General features: G+C 44.0%; 1 protein-coding gene across 3 annotated transcripts in view; it reads right to left on the bottom strand.

The window, feature by feature from the left end:
* The window catches only part of BCL2 (BCL2 apoptosis regulator), a 181,287-nt gene that overhangs the window by 133,996 nt on the left and 25,138 nt on the right, over window positions 1–22,153 (bottom strand). The window lies entirely within an intron of this gene.

The raw sequence follows: 22,153 nt of genomic DNA, 5'->3' as shown, positions 1-22,153 counted from the left end.
GTTCCAGAAGACCGTTCAAGTTCTCAAACGTTCAAAAACTCAACAGTCAACAGCTAGGCCTCAGGATCTTACACTCAGCAGAAGGCACATGGCATGTTCGACTTACGAGGCGTGTTCGAAAACCGAAGTATTTACATCCAGGTTTATGGCGTTCGGAAACCAAAGTGTTCGAAAGCCAAAATGTTTGTTAACGGAGACGTTCGAAAACTGAGGTACCACTGTATTTGCACCCCACCCTTCTTCCAAGGAGATCAGGGCAGCATGATAAAGTCTCCCTTCCTCCATTTTATCCTCACAAGATGCTGGTGAGGTTGTCTGGCACAAGGCCATCCTATGAACGTCTGGAGTCTCCTTATAACACACCTTTTAAAAAACAGCATGAATTCCAAGTGGCTTACAAATTAAAACAGGGAAGAGGAACCTGAGAGCCACCAGATGTTGTTGGATTCCAATACCCATTAGCCCCAGTCAACAAAGTTAATGGTCAGGGAAGATGGGAGCTGTAGTTCAATGACTGCATCAGACCCAATGGTCCCCCACCTTTGCATAAAAGCTGGCTTTCCTATATAAACGGTAGGTATTATTAGTGACTGAAGGAAGCTTGCACAATTGCACCCAGTTATTTAGCCCAGAATTCGCCGTAGGTTGTTGCAGCTGACAAAGTGGGAAAGGCTAATAGAATCAAATTAAAATGTCATACAGCATTAATTTTACATATTAGAGCAGTAAGTAATTACTTTTTTTTTTAACCACTTGATCTTCAGTTCTCACTGCTCTAAGCCAACTTCATTCCACCATGGTTAGTGCCAGAAAAGATAAATTTGGCATCTTTTTCATGTCTACTTACAAAAAAGCTGCACTATAATCTGTCAGCTAGTCAGGTTATTAGAAGATAAGTGCATTTTTTTCTCTTGTAGCTGAACAATATTCCCACTGAGCTACTGTTCTCCGGCACAAAAATGTTCTCATTTTGTATGAAATAAATCACACGCCTGCTCTATTGGATTAAATTTACACACCCACAGTTAAATGTTTCTCCTGAAAATACGAAGTGATTTCCATTCTGAATGTGCATAATGCAAAGTAATTCAAACAAAAATCTATAGAATTATTCTTGTATAAAGACATGCCTGCAATGGTTCCCCCCATGTAGACGGGATATGTGCCAAAACTTATTAGGAACAGCTAATGCAGCCTGGCCTCATTATGGGTTGTATGCCCGTACAACAGAGTGTCTTGCCAGATGAGATCTACGTCCCTCTAGATCCATTTTATCCATTTCTGGTCTTACTGGAGGAAGTCAACATCCCTGCAATGTTCCATACAATGTCTAGATCTGGACATATATCATGCATAACATTGGTACCTGCAAGTTTATTCTGTAAAACAGCAGCTGGAATCCTTACCCAAAGCTAGGCCTTCTCGCAGGTAGGCACTTTAGGTGTGGGTTGATATGTCTATCCACAAGAAGATCTACTTGCAAGTAAGCCATTCAGCCTGCTTCATCAAGTGGCAAGACAGTGCACCCACCCACAGGCAGATTGAGCTACAAATAAGTGTCGCTGGTAGGGACGCAGGTGGCGCTGTGGGTTAAACCACTGAGCCTAGGGCTTGCCGATCAGAAGGTCAGCAGTTCAAATCCCTGTGATGGGGTGAGCTCCCGTTACTTGGTCCCAGCTCCTGCAACCTAGCAGTTCGAAAGCACATCAAAGTGCAAGTAGATAAATAGGTACCACTCCGGCGGGAAGGTAAACGGCGTTTCCGTGCGCTGCTCTGGTTTGCCAGAAGTGGCTTAGTCATGCTAGCCACATGACCCAGAAGCTGTACGCCGGCTCCCTCAGCCAATAAAGCGAGATGAGCGCTGCAACCCCAGAGTCAGCCACGACAGGACCTAATAGTCAGGGGTCCCTTTACCTTTACCTTTACCCTTTAAGTGTCGCTGGCATGCTGCAGGATGAAACAGCAGGATTGTGCGCTGATCCTCAGGCTAAAACTGCAAGCTTTGGTGCATACTTGCACACATTTTGGTCCTGATCTTCATGCATGTGGACTGCACATGTGTAAACAGCAAAGCAGGAAATAGCTTCACTTTCTTTGCTACTTCTTCAAAAAATAGCCAACTTATGGCATCAAAGCCACAAGGTGTGCTGGTGTCCAGTATCTCAGGTATTTCCCAACGTAGTGCCCTCTAGATATTTTGGATGACACCTCCGATCAACCCCATCAGAATGGCCAACATCTGGAGGCAACTAAATTGGAGAAGGGTGGGCTAGGCAGATTCCCTGTGGACAGGTTTAAAATCAACGATGAAAGCTAAGACCAACTTAAAAATTTGAGATCCTGGGTACAAAACAACAGGGGACCGCTACAATCATAATTCTCTGACTGAGAGCTTCCAGAGGCTGCAGGCTTTGAAACAAAACTAAGCCACTTCTGGTGAACCAGAGCAGCGCACGGAAACGCCGTTTACGTTCCCGCTGGAGTAGGTGCACCCTGGTCTGGCTTAGCAGGGTATGACTTTAGACATATCCTGTAAAAGCTAACTACAAAAGCCCTAAGACTTGCAGCTACGGGGAAGTATAATAAATAAATAAATAAATAAATAAATAAATAAATAAATAAATAAAATAATAATAATAATATAAAAAGATTGTTGAAGTTTTAAGCCCACTTGTTTCAAAGTTCAGCTCTACTAAAATCAATTGGGCTTACTTCCCAATAAATGCATCCTGCAGTAGTGTAAAACTGGAAGGACTTTGCAGCCCCCAAATTCATACCATCTTGCCCAGCTGAGCACCTTTTACAAATAATTTATCAAAATAGCTCTCTTTTTATTATGACTTGTGACTTTTTGGCAATACTTTGTTATTATGACCCTTCCCACGCAATTTGTGTTTGGTTTATTTTTTACCGCTTAGTGGCATTGATTCTTAATTTTGTGAATCTCTATAAAACCACTTTTGTGTGTGTAAATTCACTATGCATCATTCACTTGGTTACCTTGAGGTTCTGGTTTGTTTTCTCCTAGCATAAAAGCCCTGTAGGGTCAGACCAAAAGCTCGGAATCCAGTCCAGGAATCTCTGTGGACAGCCAGAAGCTTGTGAGAAGATTACAAGGAGCCTAGGAAGACCAACAGCCCTAATCCAGGATCAGAAACCCACGGCTAACTGATTTCAAATCCTGGCTAAATTAGCTTTGTAGTTAATCATATACCCACAAGAAGCCTTGATGCTGAAGAGCTGTTTGACAACAGCTATGTTGTCAGCAGGCTATGGGCAGCAGAAGCATATTCCCAGTGCTCTCAACTTGTCAACCACAGTTAGGAGGGAGCAAGCAGCATTATGTCTCAATTCCTAAGTGATGGTACACAATGTACGGTACTTTCCAAACCTTCATATTGCTTTCACATACATCATCTAATTGGAATCATAACAGGAACCTCGTCACGTAAGAGCATCTCTGAAGCTGGCTGAGAGTGAGTTGTCTCAGGCCACCTAGAGAGACAAGATATGAATAGAGACGTCTTGATTCATGCTCAGTCTTAACATATATTTGTACTGTTTTCTATTACTGTTCTATTATCAGAAACTGTTCGGGGGAAATGGTTTGTTTAGAATACAGGCTGCCAGGCTGCTAACTGAGACCAGGTGATGGAAACGTGTATCTCACCAAGGATGAAAGGTTCCTGGTATATTTCTGGGCACAAGTTTGTGTGCTTGCTTTCAGTGATCTACATCAGGCTTCCTCAACCTCGGCCCTCCAGATGTTTTTTGGCCTACAACTCCCATGATCCCTAGCTACCAGGACCAGTGGTCAGGGATGATGGGAATTGTAGTCTCAAAACATCTGGAGGGCCGAGGTTGAGGGAGCCTGCTCTACATGGCCTGGGTTCCTGTTCTAACATGAGCATCTCTGTACACTGCAGTCATCTTAGGAGGACGCCCTGTATGACCTGAGGAAGATGGTGATGGGAGAAGGGGAGAGGGCCTTCTTTGTGGTGGTGCTCTGCTGTCAAGGCATTTTGATCTTCCAACATTTCCACTGCATTATTTTATTCATCTTTTATCCACTATTTTTGATGCTACTGTTTGTTGTCTACATTTTATAATTCTAACCTGTAAACTAACCTGAAGATTTCTATATTAAAGGGTGTAGATATTAAAGGATGTGTTTTTAATACATATTTTTAATCAAGATTCTAAGCCACAGCGCTTGCGCCAAACCGTGGTATTCATGTATCAAATCTGTATGCATCAATCAAGCCGGCAGTCCAATGGGCTTTTGCAAAATGTTTTGAGCTTTAAAGGTTTAGAAATGAAAGTGCAAACAGAGGTGAAATTTGTTCATTTTGACCCAATCTCATAGGTTTGCAGTTCTACACCTGGTTGGTAGAAGATGATGAAATAACAAAAAACTTTCAAACTCATTCTGCATGGTAGCATTTGACCATTAAATAAACCCCTTGACTCTATCAGACAGAGCTTATGTCTGTCAAAGCATATTAAATTTCCAATTACTTTCCTATGCCTAACGTTTAGGTTGGGAAGCTGGTTTTAGAGAAGTTATATTATTTCAAAATGAATCAAGAAAATGCATCCCAAATGGCCACCCTTTCCCAAACTGCTGAATATAGTCCAAACCCCAATGGGCGGAACAATGAATTTTATGTGCGAAGCTACCAGCAACCTGGGAGCTTATGTGAAGAGACATGAATGCAGGGCACAATTCTTGAGTTATGGCAAGGTTGCCAGAAATCCAGAGTGCAATGCCTTATGGATGAACAGAACTAGCAAAAGCGTGCAAGCAATTGCAGACGCTGGCTTCCCTAACATTTTCTGGTAGGTTCTGGGATTCAGAACAAAACCCCCTCTTCTCCAGCTCCCATAAAAATGGGCATAGAAATCATTAACATGAGCAGTTTAAATGTGATGGTGAGGTCTCCAAGAGTCAATTTTATCAATCTGGCCTGGTGAACCAGTCTTACGAAAGCTCAAATGAAGTGTTGCAAATGTATGCCCTGGAAGAACTGCAGAGCTTCCCCCCTGTTTCCTCCCTACCACTGATTTTCTCTTTAATTTGCAGGATTGGCCTGACCAGTAAACGTTTTTCAATATAATGCAATTATTTCAGTGCAAACTATAAATATTTTCATGCATGACATCAGTGCTGTATGTTTTCCACTCATGTTTAGATCTTCTTAATTAGGATGGGGCCTTTGATACTCAAGACTTGGCAAGCGAATTTATCCTCTTTCAGTGCACTCCTCTTTTTCCTGCAGTACACATTTTCCCTTTTCTTTGGTTATTCACTGTCCTTGAAAATTGGCCCCATCTTCTGTCAGGAGATCTGATTATCATGGGGAAAGGAAATAAAGCATCTTTAAAAAAAAACCATTATGGAATTTATTTTACATCTCTGAGTCAGAAAGGCAGTGAAAATAACCAGAAGGATGAGATAAGTGGTAATTCTAATCTGAGTGATTTAAAAACCCTGAAAAAAACCACCACTCAAACCTTTAGTGAAGATGATACTACTCTGAACTGGAATTATTTATGACCTCTTATGGTGGAGTCTGTGCTTAAAGCAGATGCTAATTATAAAACGAAAATAAAAACGTTATCTTAAAGCATCTCTGTAACTCTGAAGCTCAGTTCCCAGAGAAGCGAGTGGCAAAGCGCTACTGAAATCCACAAGAATATGGACAGATTACAGTGGTACCTTGGCTCTCGAACTTAATTTGTTTCGGGAGTCCATTCGACTCCCGAAACCGTTCGGAAACCAAGGCGCGGCTTCCAATTGGCTGCAGGAGCTTCCTGCACACAGACAGAAGTGGTGGAAGCAGTGTCGGACATTCAGCTTCCGAAAAACATTTGCAAACCGGGACACTTACTTCCGAGTTTGCAGCGTTCAGTAGCCGATCTATTCAACAACTAAGCCATTAGGGAACCAAGGTACCACTGTACTATGTTACCACAGCAATGTGGGGACCACATCTCTGTAGCTTCTGCCCACATTGCTCTGATAGCATTTGGATATAGCAAACAGAAGAGCATAGCAGGAGATCCAGCTCTTTCCCAAATGAGCTGTAACCATGACTCTTGAAGGGTCCATGTGGCCATCAAGAAACTCAACCTGCTCAGCGCAGCTACAGCAGTGGGACTTGCCTGGAAGTCCAGCACAAATGGAATGAATGGAGGATGTACTCCCAAGCAAGCCATTCCCCAGACCACCTCTAGAGCAGAGCTTCATGACTCAAGCTTGGAGGAGATTAAGTAGGGAAAACCTTGCTGCAACTCATACGTCAATAAGTGCAATGTCTGGGTACTTTCCATAACCATTAATAAATCTATATTTTACCACTGCAGCTTAGTAAGAAATTATGTACAATTTAGGAAATGTTAGGGAAACAGGGGGGAAAGCCATAGAGGGGGATGTCCCATGACAAGCACTAGTCTACAGTTCTGATTGTTCGTTTGCGCTCAAAACACACATTATTAATCAAACTAAAGCCTGAAATGAGTCAGCGCCTGAAAACACGGCAAGATGTTAATTGGAGTGAAAATACATCAATGAGAAAAGGAGGTGCAGCGTGCAGATGCAAGCCCATTTTATAACACAGTGAGTCAAGGTCAGCTTGTTTCGGAGCAAACTAATTTAAGGCTGTAAATCAAGACTCATCGCCAAGAAATGCTTTGACTAATCTAGGAGGACGTTTTAAGAGAAGTCCTAGAAACAGAAATGTACATGTCAAGAGCAAACGCAGAGAGAATCATATTTCTTTGGGTAGAATCCTGGGGTGGTCTTTAATGATTGGCTGGGACTGAGTCCCAACAATACCTGAAAGGCCACAGGGTCAGCATCCCTATTTTAATTTCCCTTGAACTTTAAGGATTCCCACCACCACCTTTAAGAAAATGGTGGGTGTTAGTATAAAAGGTACAGGGACCCCTGACCATTAAGTCCAGTCACGGACAACTCTGGGGTTGCGGCGCTCATCTCGCTTTATTGGCCGAGGGAGCCGGAGTACAGCTTCTGGGTCATGTGGCCAGCATGACTAAGCCGCTTCTGGCGAACCAGAGCAGCGCACGGAAACGCCGTTTACCTTCCTGCCAGAGCGGTACCTATTTATCTACTTGCACTTTGACATGCTTTCGAACTGCTAGTTTGGCAGGAGCAGGAACCGAGCAACGGGAGCTCACCCCGTCGCAGGGATTCAAACTGCCGACCAGCAAGTCCTAGGCTCTGTGGTTTAACCCACAGCACCACCCACGTCCCTGGGTGTTAGTATACTGTTGCACTAATGAGAAAAAGGAGCTCCCATTGTAATCAAGGCATGTATCAAAATGGGCTACCTTCTAGCATCTGGACCAACCTTTAGCAACTGGACCAACCTTTCAACATCTGAAACTGCTCCACCACTGGGTTTAACTCAACAGCCATAGGACTGGAGCCTGAACTAAGGGATTTATTAGTTTCCAATACTGAGGTATTGGAAGCCTTTCCATTGGTTTTGTGTTCAGCAGAAGAGGGGTTTTTTGAAATTACATTCAGTTAAATATTATTTGTTATGAGTCCATGCTGCCTGGCAACTTTTTGTAGGATAGTAAAAAAAAAAAAAAAAAGATGATATATTCATTTTTTTGTATGCATCTGCAGCACATACACAAAATGAATGCTGTTTAGTGATTCTATTTCATCAAATTCCGCTTGTTTTTAGAGTCTGGGCTGTCTTGGGGTGGATTGTCGCCCTAATTACTTTTTTATGATCTTGGATGAAGGCAGGAAATATTTTTTAGGAGACAATGAGAAATTGGATTGGGAAACCCTAATTTGAAAAATGGTGGCCAAATTACATGTAATGCATGAAATACAATCTAAGAGGTTTTAATAGTTTCAGGAAAAAATAAAGATGACAAAAGCAGCTGGAAGGATGGGCAGATGAGCAGCACTGATAAATTGTTTAATCCTTTTATTCTGGAATTTAAAAGGGATTAAATAGTTTAGGCTGTCTGGTGCACTGTCTAAATTTTCAACAAATAAGTCTGGAATAGTACGTTAACTGACATTGATTAATTTGGTTGGAAACAATATGCAATCCAGCCCATTTATTGGTGCTATTGTTATCATAAGACAGGGCATGCAGACCCAAATTCAATTTGTTTATTTTTTCAGAAAAATATGAGTTTTCTGAATGAGTATAAGATCTCTCTCTCTCTCTCTCTCTCTGTGTGTGTGTGTGTGTGTGTTACACACAATTACTGCTGGCTATTACAGGTAAATTAGATTTCCTTTTTTCTTCTTCCAGTAACAGAGCATAGCGTTAAGTGTGAAACTGCAAAGAATAGAAATGGGAAGAATTGTAGCTGTGACCCTTCTCCACTCCCAGTGGCTTAAGCAACGCATGGAAGCTCATTTCATCTGCCTTATTAAAATGAAAATAAAGCATTTAAAGAATTGTGGGGCCGAGGGTGGGTAGAGTGTCTCAGTGTGCTAAGCAAAGTCGTCTGGGAAGAGGAAAAGGTACATGCTAAATACTAGATGCAGCAAAGGCAATTCCACAGTAACCCCAAGTACTCTAAAAAGTTTACATCTGTTCAATCATAGCTTTGAAATAACACAATTATCGCAAGGATAGCCTGTTTCCTGTCGTTTCCCCCCACCGAAACCCACCTTATCCTTTATCATTCCTCAGGTATGGAGGGTTTTATTTACAAGGTTCCTCCATGGATCTATTTCTATATCTAAAGTGCCTGTTCAGGTTAGGCAACCTGTGGCCCTCCAGAGGCTCTTGGGACTGTAACTCCCACTCACCCTTGTTCAGTGGGGCTGATGGAAATTGAAGCCCAACATCTGGAGGGCCACAGGGCTCTCACTTCTACTATATGTTCCAGGTCGGAAAGCTCAGTTGGTTAGGGCGTGGTGCTGATAACGCCAAGGTTGCAGGTTTGATCCCCGTATGGGGCAGCTGCCTATTCCTGCACTGCAGGGGGTTGGACTTTGATCATCCTCTGGGTCCTTTCCAATCATAGATGATTCTATGATTCTATGTTTGTGTCTTTACTGTGCTGCTAAAACACAGCAAGCTTGTTAAAATTGGGGTGGGGAGGAGGACAGAGGAGAGGGCTACATCAGGGTTTAGTTATTAAATTATTTCATTATTATTATTATTATTTAAGGCAACGAAAGAAAAAGACACTTGAGTAGTTTCATATGTAAACAACAAAACACAGTCCATTTGGGAGACATTTGTGCACGGTGCACAGAACAATATGTAGTTTTCCCTTATTGTTTTGTAGTTCCCAGCTTAGAATTTATCCAATTATATATCTATTGTGTGACGGGCCTGGCAAGAGGGATTCCATTTACAGGAAATATTTCTGAGATCACAAACACTCCAGGCTATATGCAAACACTGGAGCAGATGGTAACTGATTCAGTAGGACTGTGCCTTGGGGTTCTAGAAGGGGGGAAAGTCTTGGAAAGTAAACTCTGCTGACAAAATAACCTTCTTATTATATAACAGGAGAAAATACAGCTTAATCAGGCCAGCCAGTGGTTAGGGACTCAATAACACAACAACACAGTTTTGCGAACTCCTTTTTCTGAAATATTCAGAAAATACAAGCAAATGTGAAAGGATGGACACTGCAGAAGTTAAGTCCCACTGATCTGAGCAGAACTTACTACAACCATTGGGGAGTTTTTTAAAGACTTTGTTACCTGGATGTAGGAAAGAGGAGAGGAAGTGTGAGCGAGTTGCCCTTCCGGCTTTGCATGGCTCATATAAATGTTCCAAAAGGGAACATGCAGAGGAGAGGTGCGCAATATCTGGATGTGGAATCAGCTTGCACATCTCTGGCAGAAGTTCCTTTTTTAATGTTACACCAGCTGCATCCAGTAACATGAGGAGTCAACTCAAATGAACAGACTAAGGCTGCTTCAGTCCTATGAACTAGGACTGGAGAACCTGGCGTCTTCCAGATGTTACTGGACCGCAACTTCCATCAGCCTTGCTCAACATGGCTAATACAGTGGTACCTTGGGTTAAGTACTTAATTCGTTCCGGAGGTCTGTTCTTAACCTGAAACTGTTCTTAACCTGAAGCACCACTTTAGCTAATGGGGCCTCCTGCTGTCGCTGCGCCGCTGGAGCACGATTTCTGTTCTCATCCTGAAGCAAAGTTCTTAACCCATGGTACTATATCTGGGTTAGCAGAGTCTGTAACCTGAAGCGTATGTAACCCGAGGTACTACTGTAGTTAGGAATGACAGGAACTATAGCCCAACAAGATATGGAGGGCCACATGTTTCCCATCACTGCTATACATACTTACCTGAGACTAAGCCCCATTGAACACAGAGCACCTCCAAACTATAGAGTTTCTGTGTTAATGTGGGTAGGGGTGGGTGTATTCTGTCATGTGTCATTGGAGCAAAAAGCGCATTGGTGGTGGATTTATAGTGGACTGTCCACACATCGTTCTGCTTCCTTAGTTGTTTTGCAATGCTCTCCTAATGTTACCACAGTATCACCATCTGAAGGGTGCAACAAAAGAGGAGTAATTGGGGAGAGTAGAACTTGCATTGATTGGGAAGCCAAAACTTTAGCAAATGCAAAACAGTATTGAAAAGAGGGTCATGCATATCCACAATAACATCATGGACACAAATTATGAATGCTCAAGAAAAAGGATGTCAGGAGCAGTCCATAGCGGAACTTTCTGAGTAAACATGCATATGGTTGTGTTGTAATGCACTCCTTTACACGTGGTCTCTTGCTCCTTTTCAGAAAAGCTAGCCAGATGCCTTACGCCATATGGTAAAAAAGCTAAAAGGTAAAGGACCCCTGGACGGTTACGTCCAGTCAAAGGCAACTATGGGGTTGTGGCGCTCATCTCATTTTCAGGCCGAGGGAACCGGCATTTGTCCACAGCTTTCCAGGTCATGTGGCCAGCATGACTATACTTCTGACGCAATGGAACACCGTGACAGAAACCAGAGTGCACGGAAACGCTGTTTACCTTCCTGCCGCAGCGGTACCTATTTATCTACTTGCACTGGTGTGCTTTTGAACTGCTAGGTTGGAGGAGCTGGGACAGAGCAACAGAAGCTCACCCCATCGCGGGGATTCAAGCTGCCGACCTTCTGATCGGCAATCTCAAAAGGCTCAGTGGTTTAGACCACAGCACCACCCACCTTATGGCACGGGAAGGCCACAAGTAGGACATAAGCACAAGAGCACTCTCACCATTTCTGCTTGCCAGCGATTGTCATTCAGGGGCATACCTCTTCTGATACTGGAAGGAGTACAAAGCCATAGTGGTGAGCAGCCATAGTATTATCCTCCATGAATGGGTCTAAATCTCTTTTAAAGATATTCAGGTTGGTTGGCCATCACTACATCCTGCAACAGCGAAGCCCACAATTTAATTATGCACAGTGTGAAGTACTTCCTTTCATCTATCCTGAATCTTCCGACGTTCAGAGTCACTGGGTGACCTCCCCTCCCCGCCTGGCCATCTCTAGTTTTATAAGAGAAGGAAAACTTCTTTCTGTCCGCTTTCATCACATGTATTTTACACATCCGTGCAGCGTTTGTGATGGCCAAACTCCCTTACAAATGATCCAGCACAATCAAACAGCATTACAATTCAGCTGCTGAGCCAGTTTCAACCAGCTGATGCCACTCACAAAAGATAGTAATAGCAACAACAGCAACAACAACAACAAGAAAATGGGCAGGGATGTCAGGATGTTGCCAGAGAGGCGTGCTGATGTAACCATGCAGTAATTCTGAACCCATCTCCCAAAAACAAATGTTTGTCCGCAGGCACTTTGCCTTGAAACTGAACTATGACTTTGTCCTATGCATAAAAGACTCTGTTCATGTACAATTATGATATCAGATTTAATGAACTCCATAGAACCATTAGAATCAAGGGGCGGGATCCAGTTCTGCTAAAATGACCCAACTGTGCACAAACCACCATCTATTTCATAAACTTGGCAAGGTTCCCTTTTTGTTATATTTATCACGTTCGCATCCCACCCTTCCTCTAAGGAGCTCAAGGGAGTGTAGTGAGGTTATCTCATTTCATCCACACACTTTATCCTTGTTGGCTAACATGCGGTGACTTGGCCAAAAAGCACTCAACAAGATTTTTGGCTAAGCGCGGATTTGAACCTTGAGTTGCTTCCACATTCGGTCCTTTTCTCTGGGAGTGATATCCTTTGTCCACTCACTTTTTGCAGGGAATTTACAGGATGTTGCTGATAAATCACTGTGTTCCAATGTCTTCTGTGTTGTCCTCTCACGTGCTTTCATATGAGATTCCTGGCACTTTCCCACGAATGAAGTGCAGCTACAGCAGCAGCCTGTCCACTAATGGTGTTAAGACTTCTGCAGTGAATTGTCCTTTAATTTGAAGTCCACCTGTTTGCAGGTTAAGCCTGTTGTACACAGCAGCACTAGTGAATCAGATCATTGGTCCATTTTATTTACATTGGCAGGCAGTGGCTCTCTGTGGTATATGGCAAGGATCTCTCCCAGCCCAACCTAGAAATACTGGGGATGGATCCCAAGACCTTTTTCATGTGAGACAGATAACTACCACTGAATTATAGTCCTTGATCAGCATGGCTGGGAGATCAGTGCTGAACTGTCCCTTAACCGAATTTTTCGTATAATGGAAACAGAAGAGGTTAAAAAAAAAAAAGGAAAGACATGAGTCATTTAATAGTTTGCACTTACACACTCACACACCAGCAATCCATGACTAAATAAGTGGAACTGACTAGGGAAGAAGTAAACAGGTTGAACCTGTAACTACAAAGTTTCGAATTACCGTATTTTTCGCCCTATAGGATGCACTTTTCCCCCTCCAGAAATGAAGGGGAAATCTGGGTGCGTCCTATGAGGTGAATGCAGGCTTTCGCTGAAGCTTGGAGAACGAGAGGGGTCGGTGCGCACCGACCCCTCTCGCTCTCCAGGCTTCAGCAAGACATCCGCAGCCAAGGCAGCCCTGCAGGAGTTCCCGCAGGGCTGTCTAGGCTGCGGATAGCAGCCTGCTTCCCGGAGCGTCGGGCACCCTGAAAGCAGAGCGGCCGGCGCTTCGGGAACACATCCACAGCCGAGGCAGCCCTGCAGGAGGTCCCGCAGGGCTGTCTAGGCTGCGGATAGCAGCCTGCTTCCCGGAGCGTCGGGCGCCCTGAAAGCAGAGCGCCCAGCGCTTCGGGAACACATCCGCAGCCTAGGCAGCCCTGTGGGAGGTCCCCGCAGGGCTTCCCACGTTGCGGATAGCAGCCTGCTGCCTGGCGGGCGGGCAGGGCACCCTGAAGCAGAGCGCCCCGTGCGCCGGACAGACATCCGCAGTGTGGGGAGCCATGCAGGAGTTCCCCGCAGGGCTCCCCACGCTGCAGATAGCAGCCTGCCGCCCGGTGGGCGGGGTGCCCTGAAGCAGGGCACCCCTCGCGCCGGGCAGACATCGGCCAGCCCCACAAGCTCAGGGGACAGCAGGGAGACGCAGTGCCGCCATCCCGCTGTTCCTCGAACTGGTTCGGTTTCCCCGACCTGCTTTTGGGGGGGAAATAAAGGAAATTTTTTCCCCTTATTTTACCCCCAAAAAACTAGGTGCGTCCTATGGGACGGAGCGTCCTATGGGATGAAAATTACGGTACCATTCGAATGGTTCTTTGCTGAAGAGGACTTAATTGAAAATAGACCGTGGAATCCTAGTTAATGCGGTGGTTTGTTTAATGCTGTGAAGCGCCCCAGCGAACTGCAGAAAAAGCAGTGCCTCATCAGTACTCTAGGCAACCTTGGTTTCCCATGTGCTCTTCTTCAGACAGGTGCCCGTGATACTAGTTAAAATTGCAAGTAGTGCACCCTGTCCCCCCTAGCTACACCTCTGGGGCTGCTGCTGCTCTACCTAAGCTTGGCAGAAGAAAAAGAAGCCTTTAATATAGTGATTTGTCCCATGTTTCTGTTGGGAATTCTATTCCACCCTTTGCTGCAGATAAGTGGATTGTTGCACATTGTTCTGATACTTTCCACATCAAGTGACCAAGCTGAATGGGTTTAGATGCTGCTTATGCCCATGCCAGCTCTGGTCCCACGACTGCCACACACCTTTTCCTTCAGCTGAGCCAGGATGAGCAGTTCCACTGGTGTATCTTTGAGCTGGGGTTGGGGATTTAACACTGGCTGAACCAGAGATCTGTAGTACCCAGGGGGATCTTGCCATAGGATTGTCCCCTAGGACCTTGAAGACTAAGGTTGAAATTCCCACTCTGCCAAGATGCTCACTGAGTGACCTTGAGCCAGTCATATCTCCCAGCCTAACCTCAAAGAGTTGTTCCGGGGATAAAATTGGGGCAGGGGGAGAACTGTACACATTGCTTTGGAGGAAAGGTGAAATATAAATGCATACATAAATAAACAAATATTTGCGTCATATTTTAGTGCTTCCCCCTACCAAATCCTTTAAAATAACCTATAATCTACAGAGCAATCCTATGTGCATTTACTTGGAAGAAAGCCCCACTGTGTTCAATAAGGCTTACACCGGAGGTAGCGTGCTTAGGACTGCAGCTCTAATCTTCTATTTACTTGGATGATAGTTAAAAGCTGTAGAGAATCAACTATATTTTGAAAATTGGCTAGCACTTCTCACATTCTAATCTCCGTAGAGTGCTTTTAGAAGCGGAGAAATCACAGACGTGACAAAGAGCATGATATTCCATATTCTACATCTGATGTTCCATGCACATCTGGCACAAAAAAGCAAACCTTCTACAAACCTTCAGAAACACTAAAGACCCAAGCTGATGATCTAGGAATTACGGGCAAAAAGAACATTATGTGAGCACTTCCGATGTTCTATTAGCGCAGAAGAACTGGGTAGATTCTGGTTTCTCACAAAAGGATGGGCAAGCATCACATGAGAGCAAGATTGTTTGAAACTTCCGTTGCGTCAACTCTTTCCATCGTGAGCATGTAATGCCCATTGATAAGGAGGGAAGCTAGCATGCAAATATCATCACATGAACCACTTGTTCCATCCATCCTCAGCAAGCGTGATCTGGCTATATACAATTAGCAGATCTGTTATTGTCCTCTTTAGGACTTATCAGCAAAACTGTTGCCTTGCTTTAACTGGGCAGCTCAATGAAATACGCACATATGCAAACCAGTTTAGCAAACATCACTTTAAGCCATCTGACAAGTTGTTTCATTACAACAATGACTGCAATTAAGTCTGTTGTGTACACATCGTAGCTTTGATACACAGGAATGGGTTTTTCATATTTTCTTTCCTAATTCCTACATATTGTTTACATTATGAGACCAACTTTTTATTATGAGACCAGCTTTTAAAAACAAACTCAGTGGGGGTCTTTCCCACTGAACACATCTCAGGGTTACTCCTGTATAAACTATATTATGAATTTAGATTGTGGCGGGGGAGAATACTAGGTGTTCAAATAAATCACTATTATGAATGCATTTAAATGACACCTCTGATTTGCCTCCCCATCCTATCAAGCCACTTTTATGATGGTGCATGATTATCTCTAGTAAAAAGGAAGCATGCTTCTAACCATTAGAATCCATCTATAGCAGTGATACTGGGAATTAATGCCTCTCAGCTCTGATATTACACAGGTGAGGGAAACAAGAAATATTTCAGCCTGAACTGCTCTGAGAGGCAGGAGATACAAAAAGGCCAGGGGATGGAAGGGTAGAAGAAAAATGGACCTTTGAGATCAGGAGCCAGGAAGATGGAGTAGCTTCTGTTTAGACTGCCATGGAAAGAGACAAAAGTGTATTCTCTATGTCAGGTTACAATCACAGGCTTCTTCCCAACTTACAGGCTGGACCTCACCTCCCCCATATATCCCCTAGCTTGGCACCCCTTCTTTGACAACTATCTGTCCTCCAAGCACAAAGTCTTCAAAGGATCCAAGTCATTATTATTTAACTGTGGTTAGCGTTAGCTATGGTTTATGAGCCGGGAAGTTGGCTTGTCTGGGCAAATCAGTGTAAACACTAACCAGAGATTGTCAGACTTAACAACACACCATGGTCAGTTTACAAACACAAAGTGGGTGCTTCTGATGCCAGAGAAGGACTGGAGATGAAGGTGTGATAGTCCATAGGTTTCCCAGACTCATCCCTGAAGCACTAAACTATGGTTTGGGGCTATAGCTATCTGCTCAGTGCCAGCTTCTTCCCGCTTATGCTGTCTGTTAAGAGGACAGAACCAGGGTTCAGCAGCACTTAAGCAAATACAGTGGTACCTTGGTTTAAGAACAGCTTAGTTTATGAACAACTTAGATTAAGAACGTTGCAAACTCAGAAGTAGGTGTTCTGGTTTGTGAACTTTGCCTTGGAATAAGAACATGTTTCGCTTCATGTTGAGTGCGTTCCATTTGTAAATTACCGTATTTTTCGCTCTATAACATGCACCTGACCATAACACGCACATAGTTTTTAGAGGAGGAAAATCCGTAGGCATGCCACCCGTAGGCATTCCCTCCATAACACGCACAGACATTTCCCCTTACTTTTTAGGAGGAAAAAAGTGAGTGTTATGGTGCAAAAAATACGGTAAGTCCCCCGCTGCTATGGGAAAGCACGCCTTGGTTTAAGGATGCTTTGGTTTAAGAACAGACTTCCAGAACGGATTAAGTTCATAAACCAAGGTACCACTGTAGAATGCCATTTGCAGTTGGCCTGACTGGACAAGGAAGTCTGCTATGTCTTTGTAAGAGAGGAATGGTATTTCCAAAACAAACTCTTCTAATGCATGTGATTTCCTTTAAGCACGTAGGAGGCAAATCACAAGAGCAAAGTACTCCTTTACCCTGTTGTTTCTACATCTATCAAAAAATGTGTGACCCAGAAGGTAGAGTGCATCTTGTTGCATGTGTTGCCCTGGGCTTCCTTTTCCCTCCTTCCCCTTGGGTAAGGCAAATGTCAAACAGTGTCTCACCTGCAGCCTTCCATGGAATCAGACAACAGAGGCTTCCTGAATTAAAAGCATGGAATGAGGCCTAACAAGTGCAAGCTATTTTCGACCCAACAATAGGAGGAAAACAATCAACTTAATTGTTTCTTTGAAGACAGGCCATCCTTTTCCCTGCAGCAAACGAATGAGACACCTACTCCTGACTCAACTGTCGTCACCAACAATGCATTTATCATGACTTAAAGCTGACTTTCAAGCTGAATGTACATTTTCAAGAAATGCCTTACAAATTGGGCAGGGGTGGGATGTGTTACATGCATGCCTTTTCCTTTCTCTGGTGGAAAACACACCAAGCATCTGATTTGAAAGATTTTACAACAAGACTATTATGAGAGTAACTGGAGGGCGCACATTCTCGTCCAACATGTAATATAAACTCCAAATTTTAACGTAAATATATTCAAGACCACAGGCAGTTTTATGGCAGCTATGAGAACTGCTGCAACCTATTTCTTAATCTGAGTGAGGACTGGTTGGCTCCACGAGCAGCTAGGAGGCAAATGTGCCTGCTGGTCCGTTCTTCCTATGACCCTTGCCCACTTGAGCCAGTCCCAGCATGGCAGTCTTCATGGTGCTTGGCTATGTTTCTCCTGGCTGAGAGGAAGGGAGACAGGAGCAATGGCGTAGCGTGGGGGGTGCAGGGGGGGCCGGCCGCACCGGGCGCAACATCTGGGGGTTAGGGTTAGGGGGCGCAAATCCACGGGTTAGGGGGCGCAAATTACTTGCCTTGCCCCGGGTGCTGACAACCCACGCTACGCCACTGCACTGGAGGGAGGAAGAGACAGAGGTGATATGAACAGGAGATGGCAACTATTCCCTCGCTATTTATTGCAAAGCTGTTTTAATGCACTCTGGTTCATTACAAGATGCCTGCAAAACAGGAAGCACATCTTCAGAATGCCAAACTATGACTTTAAAAAATGCTAGGCATCCTTCCAGTTCCGATTAAGGCACAGGACGTTCTTGCTTGGTCTATGTTCTAAGCTGGAATCCCCTGATGTCCCTCAATGTGACAGTCTGGAGCTTCTTTTGAAAGAAAGAGAGAGAGAGAGAGAGAGAGAGAGAGAGCTGGTGCTATGGATATAGATTACAGCGAGTCAAAGGAAAACAAAGGAGGAGGAATGATGGGGAATGATGTTTTTCAATGCTACTACTACTACCTAAAAAAAAATAAAGTGGGAGAGAAACAGACAAAAATGTGGTGGTAGCTATTTCCACACTGGGGGTGCTGCCATGTCAAGACAAGACAAGACAAGACTTATTTATTTATTTATTTATTTATACATACCCCGCCCATCTGGCTGGGCTTCCCCAGCCACTCTGGGCGGCTTCCAACAAAATATTAAAATATAGTAATGCATCAAACATTAAAAGCTTCCCTAAACAGGGCTGCCTTCAGATGTCTTCTAAAAGTCTGCTAGTTGTTGTTCTCTTTGACATCTGGTGGGAGGGCGTTCCACAGGGTGGGTGCCACTACCAAGAAGGCCCTCTGCCTGGTTCCCTGTAACTTGGCTCCTCACAGTGAGGGAACCGTCAGAAGGCCCTCGGTGCTGGACCTCAGTGTCCAGGTAGACATGAGTGTTCACCAGCTGGTCTTTAGGCTAAGGGGCAGTGTGGTTTTTTGTTTCCCCCGTGGCTCTATCCCCTGGGATTGTAGAACATTAAAACATATTTGCAGGGAGGGAGCTGAAGTTGTGGTTATTGCCCACAGTGGTATCACACTACCTGCAGGAAAAGTGCGAAGCAAAGACAATAAAGAGCCTTGTGGCAATAAATGTATTTGTCTCGAAGACTCTTTGCTGTTTTTGCTGCAACTGATCATGACACTCACCTCTCTACAGATGGAAGAATCTCCCGCCTGATTTCACTGTTCTAGCATTATTCAAGGAGGCAATGATCTCCAAACAAATGATAGAGCCTGAGCACAGGCAAGCCCTATTCTAACACTATTCAGGCCTAACACTATTCAGAGACTTTAAAACCAAAATTCCAAGCTACAGGAACTCTACTCCTGCTTATTATTCAGCCAATTATCAGATTTCTTGTTAACTCCCATCTTGTTAATCTGGTTCATCCTGTATTGTATATATCTCTGTGTATCTCTGATTCATCCTGTAGTATATCTCTACCTCATCATCTTCTCAGCCTATTTCATGCATCTAATAAGAAATGTTTCCTACGAAAGGTTTTGTCACTCTACATCTAAAATACCACAGAACTTTTAGTCTCTCCACCCATAAGGGCTGCTTAATCTGACCACTGACCCATCTAGTGTAGAATCCTGTTCTCACAAAGGCCAACCAAAAGTCCCCACAAACAGGACCCACTTGCACTCTCCCCAATTGAGGTTTCCAGCAGCTGATATCTAAAAGCTTGCAGCTTCTGACAGAAGAGGTAGAACATAAAATAATTAGCTAATGCTAATGACTAACACCCAAAGAGGCAAAGGCATATTTTAAAGAAAAGTTTGTATGTTTAGCGATTTCACAGTAAAAACTTATCAAGTTTAAATCAGCGTTCCATCCAGCCAGTTTAAAGCACTTTTAAATCCCATTTATTTCTACTGGAATGTTTTAAGCACATACTTAACTCCCCAGCTAAATCAAACAGGAGTTTAAAAGTGCTTGACTTGGTTGGGTTGTGTCCAAATTCATAAACCTTTCTGGTATGAAACAGGATGCATATTTTTACTGCCTGGAAATCAATAGATAGCTTCAATTTTAAAATAAAAATGGAGAGAGCACCACTATTTGTCTCAGAATCAGTTTGGAATAGGGCATGTCCACTAACACTAATGCTTCAACCTTGTGCCACCACTCTAAAATGGGGCTATAACCTCTATCCACCAGAGGGCAACAAGAACACACATGATACCTTACTGTCATTGAAACCGTAGTTTGTGCAGTTATACTGCACCAAGAGATTTGTAATTTTCTCAGGTGTGTTTGCTGCTATTTAGAACAAAAGGCTAAGGAGACTAGGACAGAGAATGGCAGTACAGATTGCCTCTCTATCTTGGGAAAGTGCCCTCCAAGGGGTCATTCCTATGCTCTGGGTTCCCCCAGTTTTAGGGTGGCCAGACAAAAAAGAGGACAGTGGTCCTTCACCTTTAACTGTTGCTTAGTAGGGAAGGAGCCCTGTCACCCCCCCCATTTGACCGTTCTCTTATCTATACATTTATTAATTTCATAAAATTTATACACTGCTTGATGTAGAAAAACAAACCCGCAAAGTGATTTACGAAAGATAAAACAACAAAATCAAGAAATATGTACAACCCTACTTTTACAACAGTTAGAATACTAAAACAAATTTAGTTTATTCTCATGTGGATTACCAAGGAGTGCCATTTTATAGCTACCACCTGCTATTTCCCACAATGTCACCCCCCCGAATATGGCATCACTCCAGGGCAATGTGGGAAATTGAAAAGGTAATTCTCCAGACCCAGCTGCCCACGCAAAGGGAGGGTCTAGGGCAGGCCCTATTTATGAACCCTGCTGGCATCTGGACCCTGGCCAACATGATGAGACCAGGCCTGTCTAATTGGGTTGCAAACAGTTAAAGTTTGATGGCGCAGGGTTTGGAGGAAGTTGATTTGTTGATGCTACCTCTATTCTCCAGAGAATAGATCTGTGGTTTGTCTCTTCCAGACAAGCACAAACCTTGGTTACAGCTTCTGATTTGCGTGGACAAAACCCATTCCCGGGTAAGCACATATAGGAATGCAGCCGTCTTCTCCGACTGAAATTAGTGGAGCCTAAATATGCTTAGTTTTTGCTAGATTATATGCCCTATTTTAACAAAGCTGAAAATTCATTTTAAATTCAAATATCTGAGTTCAAATCTGATGGCATTACTTAGTGGTGTGAACTGTGGTGGGACAGAGACTCTGCTTGGCACAAGGGGGTGGTGGGTTTCACTTGTGTTGCCCCACCTCCAGCCAGAGGAACCTTCAGAAGGGAGTTTCTGCTGGAGGAACAGCCGTGAGGGGTGAGAGACTCTGTGTTGGCCATTAGGCTGATCTCGGACTTCCTCAAGTTGGAATGGACCTATCAAGGGCAACATGAGTGAGTTCCTTCTCAATGGCGCCTGGGCAAGCTACCCAGAACCAACGTCCACCTTACCATCAGTGGTAGGCCTTGAAAGCCCCACTGTCACCACCACGGACCACTACGTGTGGACCCCAGCATTTTGGCTGAGCTGGCTTAAGAATGGGCATTGTGTGTATGTTTATTTTAATGAAGTGAATAGAGTGCAAGATTATGAATCATGGGGTGTGTAGAGTTGGTCTGCCAACAGGCCTGATGCCTGAAGCCAGCTCCCCGTAGAACATGTCCTTGGGGACCTTGCCATTTTCTATTCGGTGGACATGGCCAAGCCAGCGTAGATGCCACTGAGAAAGGAGTGTGAACATGATGAGAATGTGGGCTTGAGAGAGCACATCTTTTTTTAAGACTCTCGCCCTGCCACGTGGTGCTCAAAATCTTCCTGACGCAGCACATACAGAAGGCATTGAGCTGTTGCTCCTGGCAGTTGTTTAAATTGCCCACAACTCACTTCCACAAAGCAGCATGCTCAATACGCAAGTCTGGAGGACCTCCATCTTGGTATTAGACATTCTGGATTATTGTAATGTGTCAGACGCATTACAGTAAAAGCCATGTCCTTCGATCCATATTCTCTGATTCCAGCAGCAAAATAACAAGATGAAGAAGGTTAGGAGAAAGCAAGCAAGCAAAGAACACGGCATGTTTTGACAAACAGTATTTCATTCCACGAAGCATCTGAAGATGCTGCCTTTCTGGAATTGTCTGGAATTGCCGCTTCATCTGTTCAGAATAAAAACAATATCCCTTAGTCATTACCAAAATGCCACACCGAAGGATCACTCAACACCCCTTCATTTTTATTCAGATTAAATTTACAAGGAATCTGACTGCTCCTCAAGGCCTTAGATCAAACATCGTCCTCCACAAGGTGCCGCCTTCTTCAGCTGAGAATATCCCAGCATCCAGGCGCAATACAATGAAGGCCTCTCAGAAAAGCTGCCATGGGCACTAACTGAAACATGGCATGGAAAAAAAGGGCTTCCTGTAAACATTGGCAAGAACACACTGTGT

This window comes from Podarcis liolepis (assembly GCF_965112155.1).
Source record: "Podarcis liolepis genome assembly, chromosome: 8".
Lineage (NCBI taxonomy): Eukaryota > Metazoa > Chordata > Lepidosauria > Squamata > Lacertidae > Podarcis > Podarcis liolepis.
Note: the sequence above shows the minus strand (reverse complement) of the source record. Positions and strands in the feature narration are given on the sequence as shown.